Source organism: Macaca fascicularis, chromosome 11, assembly GCF_037993035.2.
Source record: "Macaca fascicularis isolate 582-1 chromosome 11, T2T-MFA8v1.1".
In the NCBI taxonomy this organism is placed as follows: domain Eukaryota; kingdom Metazoa; phylum Chordata; class Mammalia; order Primates; family Cercopithecidae; genus Macaca; species Macaca fascicularis.
Window position 1 is genome coordinate 134,756,207 of NC_088385.1, and position 15,443 is coordinate 134,771,649.

At 43.0% G+C, this 15,443-nt stretch overlaps 1 long non-coding RNA gene across 1 annotated transcript in view; it reads left to right on the top strand.

Annotated features, from left to right (window-relative positions):
• The first annotated feature begins 8,430 nt into the window (after window positions 1-8,430).
• The window catches only part of LOC135966354 (uncharacterized), a 137,786-nt gene continuing 130,773 nt past the window's right edge, over window positions 8,431-15,443 (top strand). The window contains exon 1 of the long non-coding RNA XR_010579651.2: window positions 8,431-8,732. This is a non-coding gene — a long non-coding RNA (uncharacterized lncRNA). The remainder of the gene's footprint in view (window positions 8,733-15,443) is intronic.

Genomic DNA, 15,443 nt, shown 5'->3' on the forward strand with positions numbered 1-15,443 from the left:
TGATTTATCACCGTTGGTATTGGCAGTGATCCCTGGCTCAGATGGTGCTTCTCAAGTGTCTCCATTGTAGAGTGACTCTTTTTTCCCCTTTACATACTATACTCTATGAAAGGAACTCACTATGCACAGCCCACATTTTCTTGGTGGGGAGGGGTTAGGTATGAGCTCCTTCTTGAAGGGCAGAATATTTACATAAATTATTTGAAATTCCTTCATAGGAAAATTTTGTCTCTCTTCCAACATTTAATTGTGTATTCAACAATTCATTTATATCAGTATGGACCCACGAGTATCTAGTATATGCTTTCAGATATAATACAAGATGTCTTCATTTCGTTTGTCAATATTTCTTTTTTAAATGATTGCAGTTTTGGTCACAGGGAGCTCTTTCACTTAGCCCCTATCTCCCATTCACATATTTCCATCAATGTACGTTTTTGACCACATTCTTACTTTATAGTACTATAAGATGTCCGTTCCTCTTGTATATTTTCTGTCCCATCTTAGGATCATCCATTTCTCCTAGGAGCCCTAGTTTCTTCTACTGGAGAATATTAGAAACTAAGATCTGGGAACTGGGTTTGTGCTTTGTTGCCCAGTGTTGTTTCTTTTAGGTTCTTGTAGCTGACGGAAAGGAAATAAACATGTGTATACTAGCCCCTACATCCACATAACTATACATATTTCTGCGTGTAACCATCTGCATCTGTACTGAGTTCCACATGAATTTCTCAGGGTGTCTCCGACTGTAATCAGTTCACACGTGGATTGTTTCACCTCTTCCTCTGCTTGTCTCTAAAGTCTCTCTCAGCCATTTGCTTAGTTTAATTGTTCTGTGTCAGAATACACATTGGCAGTATCAGAACGATTAACGTGAGACACATACATTTTCTTTTGTTTCCTTTTTTTTTTTTTTTTTTAGACAGAGTCTCGCTCTGTCACCCAGACTGGAGTGCAGTAGCGCAATCTCAGCTCACTGCAACCTCTGCCTCCTGTTAGAAAACCTCTGCCTCCTGACCCCCAAAAAATTCTTGGTACTGCTGACACTTCCCCCAACCCTCTCTGTGCTGCCCACCCCTCCTCATTATGCCCTGCAGCTGCAGCTCTTTTTGTGCCGCCTACTCTTCCACCTGAGCCCCTTTACATTTCTTTTTATTTATTTATTTATTTTTGAGACAGAGTCTCGCTCCATCATCCAGGCTGGAGTGAGTGGCCGGATCTCAGCTCACTGCAAGCTCTGCCTCCCGGATTCACGCCATTCTCCTGCCTCAGCCTCCCGAGTAGCTGGGACTACAGGCGCCCGCCACTTCGCCCGGCAATTTTTTTTATTTTTTATTTTTTTTGTATTTTAGTAGAGACGGGAGCCTCTTTACATTTCTAAGCCCTTCTAGGCACCATGATGAAGCCAGCAAACTTCATTTACCAGAACTTGCTGCAATAAGCAAACCCCAATTACAAACCATCCAGACTGCACAGGGGAAGGTTGTGGGAAGCATAAACAAACTTTACCTACATCCTCTTGTAAGTTCCTTCATCTAGCTGCTACCATAAATGTCACAAGGGGATATATGGCAAAGTTAACCAACAAACAACCCCAGGGTCTCTCTCCCCCATAAAAACCCCTCATTCTGTAAGCTCAGGGGTGTCTCCTTTGTCTGTAGTGGAGCAGGCGGCAGGTTCAATAAACTTACTCACCTGACTTTGGGTCTATTATTCCTTTCTCTCAGCTGACCTTACACCTCCCAGGTTCAAGCGATTCTCCTGCCTCAGCCTCCCGAATAGCTGGGACTACATGTGCATGCCACTGAAAGGTGAAGCCAGCTGGACTTCCGGGGTCGAGTGGGGACTTGGAGAACTTTTCTGTCTTACAAGAGGATTGTAAAATACACCAATCAGCAGGATCCTAACCGTAGCCAATCTCAGGGAGGATTGAGAAAAGGGCACTCTGACAGGATAAAAACGGAACATGGGAGGGGACAAATAAGGGAATAAAAGCTGGTCACCCCAGCCAGAAGCGGCAACCCATTCAGGTCCCCTTCCACACTGTGGAAGCTTTGTTCTTTCGCTCTTCACAATAAACCTTGCTACTGCTCACTCTTTGAGCCCGTGCCATCTTAAAGAGCTGTAACACTGACTGCGAAGGTCTGCGGCTTCATTCTGCATTCACTGGAAGCAGCCAACTTGGGACACACCACCATGCCTGGCTAATTTGTTTGTATTTTCAGCAGAGATGGGGTTTCAGCATGTTAGCCAGGATGGTCTTGATCTCCTAACCTCATGATCTGCCCACCTCTGCCTCCCGAAGTGCAGGGATTACAGGCGTGAGCCACTATGCCTGGCGAACACGTACATTTTCAACAGAAGAGCAAGAGACTATAGACCCAGAATACAGCGGCAGATAAGACCCTGCTGTGCAGGAGTCAAATAACTTAATTCTTAGCACAATCCTGTAAGATGAATTCTGTTATCATCCCACTCTCTAGATAAAGGATTCAAGGCACCAAGAGTTTAGTTCATGAGCAGTAACAGATTTGGGCCCAAGTGGTTTCATGTCAAAGCTTATGCTTGGCATAATTTTTTGATAGAGAGCCAGATGGTAAATAGTTTAGAATATTAGTGTTCAAATAGTCTGTGTACAACTAGTGCTTCTGCTGTAGTAATGTAAAAGCAGCCATAGCCAATGTATACAAGAATAGCTGTCAACTTAAATGTGCATCAATGATAGATTGGATAAAGACAATGTGATACATATACATTATGGCATACTATGCAGCCGTGAAAAACAATGAGATCATATCCTTCGCAGGAACATGGATGGAGCTGGAGGTCATTATCCTCAGCAAACAAACACAAGAACAGAAAACCAAATACTGCATGTTTCGCTTATAAGTGGGAGCTAAATGATGAGAACACATGGATACATAGAGGGGAACAGCACACACTGGGGTCTGTTGGAGGGTGGAGGGTGGGAGGGGGGAGAGGATCAGAAAAAATAACTAATGGGCAGTAGGCTTAGTACCTGGGTGATAAAATAATCTGTATAACAAACCCCCATGTTTACCTATGTAACAAACCTGCACGTGTAACCGTGAACTTAAAAGTTAAGGAAAAAGAATGGGGTGTGTATGTGTTCTAATAAAACTTTACTTGTAAAAACTGGTGAAGGCCAGAATCTGGGCTGTCACATGGGGCAGGAAGAGATAAGGACTGAGGAAAGGAGGAAGAAGTCAAGACAGAGAAATAAGGGAGGAATGTGAATAAGTTCCAAAGATATATTTCAAGCATTTTTAGTATTTTTTTTCTTAACTTTCTCCTCCAGCAACAATTTGTTTATTTATTTATTTTTAGACTAGTCAAGTGGAGTAGTGGAAGAAGGGAAAGAGTAGAACAAGGAGGCTGATCTGTAACTGACTGTGAACAGTCGATTGAGATAACTCACTACCTTAGGACCAGCCCAGCAGGAACTTTTTAACTGGGGCAGGACGGTGAGAGCAGAGTTGTATTTTGTCAATCTTTAGCATCATAAGCTCAGAGAAAACATTTCTGTAGAGATGTAAATGGCCCCAAAGAATGAAGATGTTGGAATTTGGAACCATTTCAAGCTAATAAATAGTGATTTCTTTTTTCAGGTTTTTTTTTTTTTTTTTTTTTTGAGACAGAATCTTGCTTTGTTACCCAGGCTGCAGTGCAGTGGTGTGATCTTGGCTCACTGCAACCTCCGCATCCTGAGTTCAAAAGATTCTCGTTTCTTAGCCCCCCAAGTAGCTGGGATTACAGGTGTGTACCACTGCGCCTGGCTGATTTTTTTTTTTTTTTTTTTTTTTTTTGTATTTTTGGTATAGACGGGTTTCACTGTGTTGGCCAGGCTGGTCTCAAACTCCTGGCCTCAGGTCATCTGCCCACCCAGGCCTCCCAAATGGCTGGGATGAGAGGTGTGAGCCACCACTCCTGGCTGTTTTGTCTTTTAAATCATCAACAATGATATAATAGTCAATTGGTGAATCCTTCCTCAATCCCTGGCTGAAAGGTGGGTGACTCTCTCTCCCAATCCTCTTTTGCATTTGCAAAATTGCGGCAGGGAAGAGGCTTGGGAAGTAAACTCATTTGCCTCCTCCCCACTGGATTAGCAAACAATGTCTCCATCTTCCCTGTGAAAATATCGGGTAGATTGGAGGCAAGTGTAACCGGCACGTTTCACGGAGGAGAAAGCTGTGACCCATCCAGTTTGGATAAATGCCCTGTGGTTGGCGGGTCCAAAGCTCACAGGCATAGTTTGATATTTTAAACCCAAATTCCTAAATATATTTGTCCTTTTGCCAAAGCTGAACATTAAATATATTTAATTTGGCCTGAAAAACATTATTTTTTTTTGAGACGGAGTCTCGCTCTGTCACCCAGGCTGGAGTGCAATGGTGCAATCTCAGCTCACTGCAAGCTCCGCCTCCTGGGTTCAAGCCGTTCTCCTGCCTCAGCCTCCCGAGTAGCTGGAACTACAGGCGCCCGCCACCACGCCCGGCTAATTTCTTTTTGAATTTTTAGTAGAGACGGGGTTTCACCGTGTTAGCCAGGATGGTCTCGATCTCCTGACCTCGTGATCTGCCTGCCTCAGACTCCCAAAGTGCTGGGATTACAGGCTTAAGCCACCGAACCCTGCCAAAAAAACATTTTTATAATAGAAAATTCAGCTGTTTATTTTTTTTTAAGATCTCACTTAAAAGGCTAGATTTCTGTTGACAAATCAGGAGAGCTGGCATTTCAGGGTGTTAGAGCTGTGACCACCAAGGTGAGGCTGGGGATGAAATATGAGGAGTGGGAAGACCATGGGGCTCCGAGCTTGTTTTCAAGGCTGTTTCTTTTAGAAACTGCTCTCATGTGTTTACTTAGTCCAAACACTCCATCAAGAAACAAGGTGGCCCAGATTAGAACAGTGTACTTGCAGCTTCTTGGTTGCTAACATTGCCACAAAACAAATTACAGCAACAAAAATTTCCTTTTATAATAGCACATCCATAACTGGTATTGCAGAGAGTCTATAACGAGAGGCACGGTATAAATACCCTGGGGCCGTGGAAGAGATAGATGAAGAAGAAAAGAAAAAAAGCTTTCCAAACGCTATCATAAATAAGTGATTTTTGTTGTTGTTGTTGTTTTGCTCTGACTTTAGAAATAGTTATCAGCTCACGAAATCAAGCATTTTTGAGACAATGAATGTCTCAGCATGGGGGCTAATGGGAGAACAGATAACTGCCTGGGGCTGAATATCTGATTTTTCAGGGAGAAGAAAAGCTGAAATGAGGGGATAAAGTGCCTATTCTGTTGTGTAAACAGAAAGTGAATTAGAGAGGAACATGTTTGTATCCTATAAAGTCTAACAGCCACTTAAGTGGATGGTATTATTTGAGAAGACAGAGTTTGCTGCTAATGGCCACTCCGCTCATCTCCCAGCTTGGCAGCTGCTTAGTCTTAAAAAGCTGTGAAAGAACAGGAACAGAGTCCTGCTTAGTGAGTGGACTGAGCACAGGGGTGATTCTGATGCTCTATGAGAGACAGCGGGTGATCGGGAATAGCCCATGGTTAGAAATCGAGTATATAGGAATCGATGATAGTAGCTAATGTTTTTCCAAGAGCTGATGACATACCAGAGACTACCCCAAACAACATTTTGCAGGAATCAACTAAATGTTTAAAACAGTCCTACTGATGCAGGATTTTTATTGGCCCCTTTGCTGGACTCGTAGCAGGGGGCACCGCATCTGCTCAGCCTGCCGTGCTCAGCCCCTGGTGGGAGGGAGTATGTGAGCGAGTGAGTGTGGGGTCCGGCTGGCCGCCTGGAGTGCTGACACAGGAGCAAGCTACATGTGGGGCCCGTGACCAGACAGGGCATGTCACCCCCAGGGGAAGGTGGCAGGGCCCAGGCAGGGGTGCTCACCACCCTGAAGCCACAGAGCGGGTATTACAGTGTGCATAGCACTTTTAGTTCCACTGCCTTCCTGCAGCTCGACAAATGGTGTCGTGTTAGCAGCTCAGCCAGCCTCTTGCCCTGCTCTGGCCTGTGGCTCTGGGACTGGTGTGGCTCCAGGGTCAGCTATGTACCCCCACAGCTGCTTCTGTTGCATGAGGCAGCTGCCCTCTACTGGTGAGGGCAAAGGGCCAGTGTTACAGCCTTTCTGGGTACCCACGTCCCCTGGGTCCCAAGCTCTTGTCCAGCGTCCAAGAAGAATGAAGTCATGCTGACAATTGAAGGGCAGTAAAGGTGGAGAATTTTATTGAGTAATGAAACAGCTCTCAGCAGAGAGGGAGCAGGAAGGTCGGGTCATCTCTCCTGAAGTCAGGTTGTCTCTCTCAGTGTGTCTGAATCTGGAGCTTTTACAGGCACAGGATAGGGGAGTGTGTGCTGACTGACTTGCGAGTATGCAAAAAAGGTTAAAACAAAGCGACCAGTCAGAGGTGGACAGAGTGTAAAGACAATTAGGGTAGGTGTATGTAAAATAGGTGAAGGGTGAGGATCAATCAAAGGAAAGCACGCCAAACAGGAAGACGGGTTCTCAATCCAGTCTGTGAATTTGACTTGTAGCTTGGCCTTCAGACTTTAAACTATCTTTGGCTTGAAGGTGGGGTTTCACCGGGAACCTGTCCCTGTCTGCCTAGGATTTTTTTATTGGCCCCTCTGCTGGACTCGTAGCAGGGGGCTACTGCCTCTGTCTCCTGCCTCTGTCACTACAAGGTGAATTCTGTAATAATCCCATGCTCTAGAGAAAGAATTCAAGGCACACAAAGTTTATGCCATGAGTTTTAAAAAATTAGGCACCAGCAGTTTGGTATCAATGCTTATGCTTGGCATAGTTTTTTAGTGGAAGGCCAGAAAATAATTTTAGAGTATTACTGACCAGATGGTCTCTCTCACAACTATCACCTCTGCTGTTACAGCACAGAAGCAGCCACAGACAATGTGTAAAGGAATGGATGTGAATGTTTTCTGATAAAACTTTATTTGTAAAACCTGGTGGGAGCCAGGAGCTAGTCTGTGTACCTTAGCTTGCTAGCACCTCTTCTAAACCCACTCTGTTCTGCCTCTCAGAAGCATGCTATTCCAGGAAAAGTGGCTGCAATTACAGGGTCCTGGGCCTTCGGGAACTTGTCCTATATCCTGTTGTGATGTGTCTCTGTCTATTGCTCTTTCTTTGGCCTTGATTCTTAAACTAGAAACAGAAGCTAACATATGCCACTTTTCCTCAAATTTTTTCTGAAGTTCTTGTCTTTTTACAGGATTTCATGTGAGGAGAGGTCAGTGAATACACGAGGAAGGATGCCTCTGAGAGCACATAGTTAGACGAACTAGGAACTTGCCTTGTAGGATCTGTCTGATGAGGGGGAGGTAAAAGATTATATTTGCATTTCTAAAGGGCTAAGTAGGAAGCTGGGAAAAGGGAAGGAGGAGAAAAGAAGATAAAATAATAAAACAATTATTTCCTAGTAAATTAGGGGTTCTCGGTTACAAAATGAACTAGGTTTGTTTCAATCTGTAGCTCAAACCAGTGGTTCCCAAGCTGTTTTTGCACAGTGGAATTACCAAGAGCTCTTAAAATATGTCTGTTCCTGGCTCCGACCCTCTAACATTCTGGCTTAATTGCTAGGACCTGAACCCGGTCATTAGGCAATTTAGAAGGTCTCCCACGTGATTCTAATCTTCAGCACAGTTGGGGAACCACTGACATAGACTCTTCATCTTATAACAGCCTGTTGGGGGCTTGAGGCTTCTGCTTGGGGGAAGGCAGGGTGAAGGGAAGAGACGATGCCTTTGCCTTCTGAGTTTTGAGCAGTTCCAGTGCCCAGAAACAGCACCCTAGTACCTGACAAATAGACAGATTGGTGAGTGAATAGGTGGATGTGTCAGAGGCATTTGAACCAGAGCGACTCCATCTTGAACATGAGCTGGGTAAAATGAGGCTGAGACTGTCTGGGCTGCATTCCCAGGAGGTGAGGCATTCTAAGTCACAGGATGAGATAGGAGGTTGGCACAAGGTACACATCATAAAGATCCTGCTGATAAAACAGTTTGCATTAAAGAAGCTGGCCAAATCCCACCAAAACCGAGATGGCAAGGATGTGACCTCTGTTTGTCCTCACTGCTCATTATAGGCCAATTATAATACATTAGCATGCTAAAAGACATTCCCATCAGCACCATAACAGTTTACAAATGCCGTGGCAACATCAGGAAGTTACCCTATATGGTCTAAAAAGGGGAGGAACCTTCAGTTCTGGGAATTGTCCACCGCTTTCCCGGAAAGTTCATAAATAATACACTGCTCTTATCATGGCATAAATCAGAGGAAAGTAAACAGACCAAGATGATCTTTGTAAAATTCCTGTAATTGTTAAGTGTGATTGAACAACAGCATAATACTCTCCTAACTGATTCCCACAGGTGCATGCATTGAGCCGAGGGCTGGGAGAGCACTTTGTTGGGAGCCCTAGTTAAGGGGTTCACGGTGCTTGTGAGGAGCAGAGATGCATGAGCCTCCCCGCTGACTTTTCAGGTCCTCTCGCCGCTCTCGGACTCCATCCTGGCTGAGAAGACGGTGATCGTCCTGGATGACCGAGTCACCATCACGGAGCTGGGAGTGCAGCTCGTACCTGGCATGTCTCTCTCCCTGCAGCCTCACCCAGCAGACAAAAGGGCCATCGTCTCCACAGCCGCTGCCCTGGATGTTCTTCAGTCCCCACAACAGGTGAGCGTCCCAGGGGCCCAGCGTCCCTGGTCAGTGGAGACAACTTCTCTCTCAGTTAGCACATCCTGTGAAGGAGAGCAGGAGTCCTCATGCCTAGAACTGGGGATTCTTGAAGCTTCTTGCTTCTTATCCAGGTGGCCCTGTCTCTGAGGAAAGTATTCAGTGGCTTAGACACATTTCCTCTTATGTGCTTTTCCACACCCACCATGTCCCCATAAGCCATTTGCTTTACCCTGGGCTTATCTGTGCCAGGCACAGCCTGCTGCTAGACCGTGACCAAAGGATCACGTTTTCACTTTTCTAGAATAAATTATATTTGATATCTGAAAATTCGATTTCAGCAATGTAAACAAATAGAGCTTGCGAACCCCGAATATCAGAGACAGGTCTCAGTCAATTTAGGAAGTTCATTTTGCCAAGGTTAAGGACGCACCTGTGACACAGCCTAAGGAAGTCCTGACAGCATGTACCCAAGATAGCCGGGGTCTACAGCTCGTTTTTATGCGTTTTCGGAAGATACGAGACATCCTTCAGTACACGTAAGATTTACATTAGTTCCATCTGGAAGGGTAGGGCAACTGCAAGGTCGGGGGAGCTTCCAGGTGATAGGTCGATTTCTACATATTCCGACTGGCAATTAGTTAAAAGAGTGTTGAATTATTATCAGTAGAAGGGAATGTCTGGGTTAGGATAAGGAGTTGTAGAGATTTAGGTTTTATCATGCAGATGAAGCCTCCGGGTTGCAGGCTTTAGAGAGAATAAATTGGAAACGTTTTTACCAAACTTAAGATTTGCGTCGATGTTAATGCTGGAGGGGCATAAGGAGGCATATTGGATCCACACTTCCCATCGTGGCCTGAGCCAGTCTTTCAGGTTAAATCTTACAGTGCTCTGGCGAGGAGGAAGTTCACTTAGATGCTGGAACGGTGAGTGGAACTTCGAATTTTATTTTTGGTTTACAAGCTAAAAGGCACCAATTCCTGTTGGTTTATATTAATTATTAACAAGTCTTAAACCACAACCCCATCTTTGAACTTGAAGCAAATCTGTTTCAATTATCCCAAGTTCATTGTGTCTTCAAGCACGCTAATCTCCCATAATACATCTTTCCTCAGATACTTTCAGCATGGCTTCCTAATAAAAATGCTTGACGAGATTTTATCTTGAGCCTGATTAGTTGCACCTGAAATTGATTTGCATGCATCATGTGATCTTTCAAGTTCTTTTTGGAAATGTCAAAGTCAAATCCTGTTATGTGAGATTCAATCCGTTAATATACACATGACTGCATTCATTAAAGTATATCATTTGTTCCTTGCACCACTGGGGCTATAAACCATTATTGACGTCAGTTGAATATATGACAGCCACTGTTCTGGATTCTAAAATACAGAAGCTTATTTTCCGTGGTATGCAGAAAACGTATTTTATAGGAGACCACATTTGTGTACGTGTTCAGAAATTTGAAAGAACCTGCGTTGGTTTCACTTTCTTTAGGAAGTAATAGTCCTTGGATGTTGTTCAGTGATAGTGTGCTCGGTTGATTTTGTTCCGTGATCTCTTTAGAGATTTGTTAACCTTAGGATTCTTCAGTTACTGTCTTATCATTGGATGAAATGGTGGTGTCTGTCCAGGCAAATCTGGAGTCCAAATGGTTGGTAGCGATTGCAGAAGGTGAAGGACAGGTGCTCTTGTTTAAATTAGAAATGATGATTAGTGAGCTTTTCAGGTTCTCAATGAAGAAGAGAGTCAAGTTTACTTCCTACATCAGCATCCTCTGAGGGGATAGTGGACCATACACCAACTCTGTCCTGTTTGACAATGATGATAACATCAAGTGGGTCTGCCAAGGTGTGCAGCTGGGGGAACCCCAGGACTTTGGAGACTGCAGTTGGCCTTCTGCATTCGCGGTTCCGAATTTGTGGATTCAAGGAACCTCAAATTGAAAAATATCCTCCCCCAAAACAATGAAAAGTAACAATACAACAGTAAAAATAATGAAAATTTTAAAATAATGCAGCATAAACAATATTTACATAGAATTAGTATATAAGTAATCTGAAGATGATTTAAAGTATAAGAGAAGATGTGCATAGGTTATCTGCAAATATTGCACCATTGTATATGAGGGACTTGAAAATCCTTGGATTTTGGTATCCATGGGGTTCCTGAAACCAATGTCCTGTGGATGCCAAGGGACTATTTAATATGGGAAAACTGCAAGACTAGATGTAAACTCTTTTCTTATGTTTATATTTATCTGCATATCTTTTGGTTGCTTCAGTAGTGAAGTGGTGAGTTTTATCATCAATAGGGGATGATTTAGCAAAGCTTAATTTGTGGAAATCTTGTAGGATCTCTTTTTAGGCAGGTAACAGAGGTTTGAAGCAGATGGCTTTTAAGTGAGGGTGTGCCCCAGACAATGACACGGAGATGCTGGAAACATCATAGGACAATATTTTCACATACTTCCTGGAACTGGTGCTGTACAATAAATCTAAGACTTTGGATGTTATTAGTCATCTGCGGGTAAACAGCCACTTGGAATCAGAAAGGATTTGGGCATTGATTTTTCTATTCTTAGTCTCTTACGAAGCATAGTGGCCACCGCTTGTCCTTGGCCTGAGAGTAGGTGCATATAAAAGATAATGGAATGTTACCACCCTTATTTGGAAAGAGCACTGCTCTTGTTTTGAATACTGAGGGAAAGGGCCGGGACTAAGGAGCGGCTGCCAGAGGGTAGTGGAGGGTGCCGCAAGGTACTGCAGGATGCTAGATGTTCCTTCAGGGTGGCAGAGAGTGCTGGAGGGTGCTGGAGTGTGCTGCAGGGTGCTCCAGGGTGCTAGAGGGTGCTGGAGAGTGCTGTGGGGTATCGCAGGGTGCACTGCATGACTCCGAGTGCACCTCATCCATCCCTTCCTACACCCTCCCTGCATATGCATTAGCAGCTAATTTCTTTGGCCTGTGTAATTTTTCTGGAAATAGGAATAGAAAACACAAAATCAATGTTTATTTCAAGATCTGTTTGATTGGCATATGTGTTTTATTTCCTGGGATTTTTCATGTCATGTCATCTACTGGGTATCCATGCTGGCTGTCGGTTTTTTCCCACTTTTCCTCACTTTAGTGTTCGGGGGCAGTACCTAAATTCTTATCCTGACTTTATCTTTTCCTGTTTCCCGTTTTGAAATTTTGAGGTGTTTTTCTTGTTTGTTTTTGTCTGTTTTAATTGTTATTTTAGACTTGGGGATACATGTGAAAGTTTGTTACATAGATGAATACATGTCATTGGGGGTTGTTGTACATATTGTTACATCACCCAGCTATTAAGCTCAGTACCCAATACTTACCTTTTCTGCTCCTCTCCCTCCTCTTCCCCTCCCCCTCAGGTACACCTCAGTGTATGTTGTTTCCTTCTTTGCATTCATAAGTTCTTATCATTTGGCTCTCACTTGTAAGTGAGAGTGTGCAATATTTGGTTGTCTGTTCCTGCATTAGTTTGCTAAGGATGATAACCTCCAGAAATCGTTTGTATATGAATTGGAAAAGAAGTTTTATTTAACATGTGAGTGTATAATAAAAAAGTACTGGTTTATAAATGATTTTTAGATAAACCTTGTAGAGTTTGGGGAAACACTGAGAACCATATACATATATATATGTAATTTCCTCTCTGGTCGTTGTAACTTCATGGGGAGCTAATATTTTAGGGGGTTAAAATCTCTTCATTAAAATACTATTAGCTCTACCTATGCAAGCATTTTGTGGGCATCATATCTCAGTATGCAATATGAAGTCTAAAAATAGTGTTGATGTGCACAAAAATGAAACTGCCTGGGAAGCTTCTGCAGCTGAGGCTTTCCATTTGCTTGAACAACAGTAAAAATAAATAAATAGAAGCATGTTTCTATTTACCAGTATGTAGAAATCCACCTGTAGGGTGACCAGAAAATATTCACAATTGTTTTTCTGGTAGAGGGAAAACATGCACAGTATGCTCACTGAGGGAGAAACTAGCGGGTAGTACAAAAAAAAATCATAGAAGTGAATGGACACTCTAAAAATTGAGAAGCAATTGTCAGGAAAAGCACAGGTCCTGCAAATCAAAGTGACAAAGAAAACATTGCATAATTTCTGCATGACTTTTAAAATAGAAAAGGTTTCTGAATTAACCACAGAAACGATCCTACACAGAGCAAGACTGCAAGAGCAGGAAGATTTAATAAAAAATTTATATATAAAGATGGACCAGCTGCTGAGACAAATATTGATCTAGACTGGCTTATGAGAGTCTCCGTTGAGCCGTTTCTTCTCTAAGCAATAGAGTTTTAAGGAGCGGGCATTGGAGAGACTTGCAGGAGTCATCTGAGGTAGCTCCATGACTTCAAGAGGCTGATGACTCAGCTATTCAAAATAGAGCGCAGCCATCCTCCGATTATAGATGTCCACGGATGGAAGCATCCCAGGCTCGCTTCCTTGATGATCTCATCACATTAGTAGATGAGTTCTTCCTGTATCTCTAGTCCATGGGTCCATAGTGTGTCTAGGGGCCGTGTGCAAATCACGGGTGATGTGATGGGTCTGCCCCCAGGAGCAGGTGTTCAATGAGTTCTGTAGATGTGATAGTTGTAGTTGAAAGGTGAAGTTGGTAACACTTGATTTTCTTTTTCAATTCCAATGAAGCCGGGAGACCCAAGACATTTGCTGTAAACAGATTATTTAAAAAGATGACTAGTGCTTGTAGTCAGAGCTCCTCTTCTAGCCAGGATACGGCTCCATGGTTTCTGCAGTGTTTTCTGGGGAGATACCCCCACATGGCAGAGAGAAGTACATGGTAATTTAGGCGTAATTATTCAAATGAAACCTGCTGCTTCTCAAAGTTGCTTTCCATGGTCTCTCCTTTTTGATGCTTGACATTTGGCCCAGGCGTAATGAGAATTTATTTCTGAAACCGGAGCCTCAAAACTCCATTACAGGGTGAGTCATACACTGTCAGCCAGGACGGATCCCTCTGGAAATGGAGACTTTGTAGAATTTGGGGGTTGGATGGGGAGAACTTGCCTGGTGGGTGGGAGAGACAATGGGTATCACCTTAATGATGAAAAACCCAATTAAGGCAGCCTGAAGTGTAACAGTTCCCATGGCGAGAGGGCTCAGCGTGGTACAGGAAGCAAACTCAGAGTATGACGATGTGGCAGAAGTTCTCATCCAAGCTGGAAACTACACCACTTTTTCAAAGAGAACTCTGTCAAGAGAACATGTAGAAATGACAGAAGTGCTCACTGAGATACAGTCTCTCCCATGCAGTCACGACTTTCCTTGTGACTTTCCTCACGAACTTTTTCAGCCCCTCGTCGAAAACTCGACAAAAGGCTGCAGTTCGTTGGATTGTGATTCTTCATTTTTTCTCAGGTTTGCCATTGACTTTCATCAGGTTAATATAATTGTATTAATTTTTTCTTCTCTAAATGTTTCTTGCCAATTAGAAACCGTGGGTTATATTTATCCTTGTTTTCCTCAAACAGAATAGGTATTGCACTCCAAAAAACATAAACCAATATGGAAAAATGAACGTGAATTATTAGATTCTGAGATGCAGCTTTTTCGTGGGTCCTAAGATGTTTGCCTGAATCAAGTAGGATCTTAGTGGATGAGATATTCAAACTTTTGATCTGAAAAACGATTTCATCCAAAATCTGGCATGAAGTCCCTTCCTTTTCTCCAGGATGCAATGGTTCAGATCTTGATCAGATACTAGAACTCCTGACATCATTTCAGCATCCTTTCATTTTGCAAATGCTTCAGGTACAGAAATCCAAATGCTTCAGATGCAGAAGTCCAAATGCTTCAATAAGACCATGCAGCTTAAAAGATTTGAGTATGTGAGAGGTCAGTTCCTGTTCTCTAGATCAGCAGTCCTCAACCTTTTTGGAACCAGGAACCGGTTACGTGGAAGACAACTTTTCCACAGACTTGGGGGATTTGGGGTTCGATGCATTCCTATCTGTCTGTTTTGCTTCTGTTGTCTGTACTTTTAGAGTTCTTCCAAAAAAATCATTGCCCAGGCCCATGTAAAGAAGCTTTGCTGATTATATTCAATAAAGATGGGAATGAAATAAAACACAACACAACAAATAAAACTAAGAAAAAACAAATAAAAAATGCAGGCTGGGCCCATCAGGGTTGACCAAGTCCATTAGCAATAGGAAGAATAATTGCATCCCATCTCGACACAGCATTCAAACCATCCTTTTCTCTTCATTTAATAGTCTCAATCCTCCCCTTCTCTGTTTGTGTAAGCATAGCATATGTGCCTTCCAATCTAAACAGCCATTTCCCCAGTTAAAACCACACTTGACTAATATAACACATATTCTCTACTTTACAAAGAGTACTAATTTAAAAGGATAGTGGAATGTTATGCTAAAATATTGACTATAGAGTTTCATTTATGTAATGGATACAGAATATTGAAACACTAAAATGTATATTGGAACAAGGATGCTTTAAAGTAGAAGCATGCAAAGGTGTAGATTTTAAATGCACAGCTATCGAACTCTGAAATATTTAAATGAAAGGGGAGGAGGCATTTCGAAAGAACAAGGTAAAATGCACTGCATTTAAATATCTGGCCCACGTTTGGGATGGTTGCTGGTATCACTGGCACGTTCTAGTCTTTCTCTATTTTCCTTGTGATTTTATTTTTCCTGG